This window comes from Pteropus medius, unplaced genomic scaffold (genome assembly GCF_902729225.1).
Source record: "Pteropus medius unplaced genomic scaffold, Ma_sr-lr_union100, whole genome shotgun sequence".
In the NCBI taxonomy this organism is placed as follows: domain Eukaryota; kingdom Metazoa; phylum Chordata; class Mammalia; order Chiroptera; family Pteropodidae; genus Pteropus; species Pteropus medius.
This window is the reverse complement of record NW_024349802.1, coordinates 13,379,668-13,383,106: the sequence shown is the minus strand read 5'-3', so window position 1 is coordinate 13,383,106 and position 3,439 is coordinate 13,379,668. Positions and strand designations below refer to the sequence as shown.

At 33.8% G+C, this 3,439-nt stretch overlaps 2 pseudogenes; one reads left to right on the top strand and one right to left on the bottom strand.

Moving 5' to 3' along the window:
• Nucleotides 1-266: 266 nt before the first annotated feature.
• On the bottom strand, nt 267-385 carry LOC120581800 (uncharacterized; annotated as a pseudogene).
• Nucleotides 386-2,790: 2,405 nt separating this feature from the next.
• On the top strand, nt 2,791-2,909 carry LOC120581903 (uncharacterized; annotated as a pseudogene).
• Nucleotides 2,910-3,439: the final 530 nt, after the last annotated feature.

Sequence of the window (3,439 nt, the reverse complement as noted above, 5' to 3'; positions counted from 1 at the left end):
TAAGGTTGCAAAATGGTGATTTTTCTCAATCTGTCATTCCTTATTAGTTGGAAATCTTCTTCGAAAAAAATCTTCCCTCATCAATCATTTGGTTACAATGAAACACAGTCTGTATAAGAAAAGCAATACAAATTCTTTTCTTTTTTTGTCAGGCGAGGCAACCCTTGGTTGATCTCACAGATTTCAAGGACTTTGTCAGCTTACAATCCCTTATTTATTTTTATTTTTACTTTTATTTATTTGTTTGTTTATTTATTTATTTTTTAAACCTACAGTACCCAGTCTTCCTAGGTGGTCTCCCATCCAAGTACTAACCAGGCCCATCCCTGCTTAGCTTCCAAGATCAGAAAGGATCAGGCTTGTTCAGCGTGACATGGCTGTAGACAAAAAAAAAAAGCAATATAAATTCTTGATTCTTTTCCTTTGTCAGTTTTTAGAACAATAAATTGGTGACCTTGAAACAGTTTTTTGTTTAATATTATTGTATATTTGATGGATTTCAATCCATTGTAATCACCATCCTTTTTGATATTCAAATTACCTTGTGGTAGCACCATAGAAACACCTTATGCTTGGCTTGTGTCTTTTGACATTATTCCTATTAGTCTTTGATGGTTTCCTTGCTTTTTGGCCCAACAAGATATCCCAGACTCAGCTCATTCATTTTCTGCTCCAGACCTAGAATCAGCCTTTTCTAAGAACTCTGGTTCCCTTTAGAGAGACAGCATTTAGAAACCACAATCTGGGTACTAGAATTGCTCATTGCTCCTAGAGTACCATTGCTTCCAAGTCTTTCAAAAGACAAAGCTAGGACAAAACAGTATTTCAGAGGAAAAAATTATGAATTCCTACTGATATTTCCAAATAATACTTAAGAGAAAGGGTTTTGTTGTTTTTGTTTTTGTTTTTTTTTACTTTTTTGATTTTATACTTGTATGTATTTTATGCTGGAAATTTAGGTTAACATTAATACAATTACTCATTTTATTTTATGATATAGCTATAACAACTTCCAAATAAGAGTAAAATATTACCACTGACAGTAAGACTCCTAAATACAAAAATATTATTTTCTTTTAGAGAAGAGGCAACATTAGTAACACATGGATTAATTTAAAAAGCTATACGTACCAGACTGAATCTGCCATGTCACATTAATATGAAGTATATCAGTCTCAAGGTTTGGGTACTTGGTGTACTGGTGTTTAGAAGACTTTACTTTAGAATTAGAATTTAATGACCAATCTAATTTATCCTAACTGCTTGGGACTCACTCCACTGCCATCTATCCCCACCTGGTAACACGGCAACATACTCTCTGCAAACATAGGACCAAGGCTTTTATTCACCAGTATATTATGCAACACCTAGCACAATGCTTGTAGTATGCACGCATACATGAATCAGCCGATCATCCTACATTTTTTAAGCGAAGTCACTGAAAGGTAAAGTTTCTCCTCAGAGCTGCTGAAACAGTCATAAGTGACAACACAGTGGCCACCCATTTCTTCAGATGCTCTACCACTTTTCCAGGAAAAACACTAGCGTTATTTATAAAAAACAAAAATAAATTTTTAAAAAAGAGCTAGAAAGCTCTGAGGAGCCTAATTCAGCCCCGTGATTTATCAAATAGGAAACTGAGTTAGCCAGAGACTCAGTAGTTTACCCCAAATCATTCTGCTAACTCCTGACAGAGCCAGAATTAGGACCCAGAGTCCTTCTTTCGTGGTCTGGGATGCTTTCTGCTCGGTTTCACAGTATCCTGCTTTCTCAGCCATTCCTAGCATCCTCTCTGGACTAGCACTTATAAGCAAAAGCAGAAGAAAGTTAAACAATTTAATGTTTTTAAGAGAATTTGGATACATTCTCATTATACCCACATTATTAAAAATTCAATCTGACTTGTGATTGTCTTGCTCTAACTGAAGACATTAAGGTTGATCTAACAAGTTGGCACACACATCATTTTGTTCATCACTTCAGATTGTATTAGAATGCAAAATCCAATATTGCTAGAAACAGTAATAAATTATTACTTGGTCTAGCCCAGAAGAAAATTCAATGAATTAAAAAAACACTTGACCAACATCTACAGATTTCATATTTTATTGAGTCCCTAATTTTATACTTTAGATAAAAATTGAAGTTTGCGTATTAATTTTTGTTCTTAATTACCAATTGTCATTTGACTCTACAGCATTACAGGACTGGCTGTTCTCCCTCTTCACTCATTAAGTCCAAGTTGAAACATCTGATCGTTATTAAGAGGCTTTATAGGTTCCATTGCAGTTCCATGCCCAGAAAAAAACTCAAAAACCCTCTTAAATCATAAGATTTTGAGCAATGTGGTGACTGACTTTTGGTGCTATACTTATTTTGCATTTGAATTTTTTAATTGCTTTCCTATGACTTTACAGAAAAAGAATGACAAAATTTCAAGCCACTTTTTAAGCAAGATTACAGAGTAATTGTATGTGAACTAGGTGTTATTATCATTTGAATAGTAATGAAAGTGGCCACAGTGTTTAAAAAAAGGGGGAGAGGAAGGGGACTATTCTTTAAAAATCAAAATCCATAGGTAATACATCATATTCAGGAGCTTGTTTTTATTTCAACTCCCTATAAAGTCTCAACATTTTAACCATTTCTAGATAATCTACTGTAATGGAAATGTTATCACCTTCAACAAATCATTCCAGCATTGCCTTTATTAGAATTAAGTTTTTCCCTGTTTTTAATTATAAAAATTATTTTTTTAATTAAAGTATACACATATATAAGAGGATTGTCATCTACAGCCATGCTACCCTGAACAAGCCTGATCCCATCTGATCTTGGAAGCTAAGCAGGGTTGGGCCTGGTTAGTATTTGGATGGGAGACCACCTAGGAAGACCAGGTACTGTAGACCTTAAAAACTAAGGACCTTGTAACCTGACAAGGTCCTTGCAATCTGTGAGGTCAACCAAGGATTGCCTCTTCTAAAAAAATTTTTTTAAAAAAAAAAAAGATTATCAGTGATATTGCTTGGAGAATAACCATGTATCTCGGAAAGAAAAAACTATTTCAAAATTTATCCAGTTGTGGGTTTTTGAAGCTAATGCTTTTGTATGGAGAATTAATTCTTCGGTCTTTAAAAACTGGTTCACCACTTAAATATAATATACAAAGATTGGAGTTTTTGCTCATATAAGTGAGGGTTTAGGTGGCAAATTTAACATTTTTAGCCAGTCAGCCTTTATACAGAACAATACTCTTATGTGTGTAATCCTTTTTTAGAAGTACAGTGCAGCTAAAATTCTTCTTTCTATGAGGAATCCATTAAGTATGCATGGTAAAAAATATTTAAGTCAAATAATATATAAAGATATAAAAGATAAAAGGCTCCCTTCCATAACTCCCAAATCTCCAGTCTCATTTGTCAGAAATAACATGTTTTTA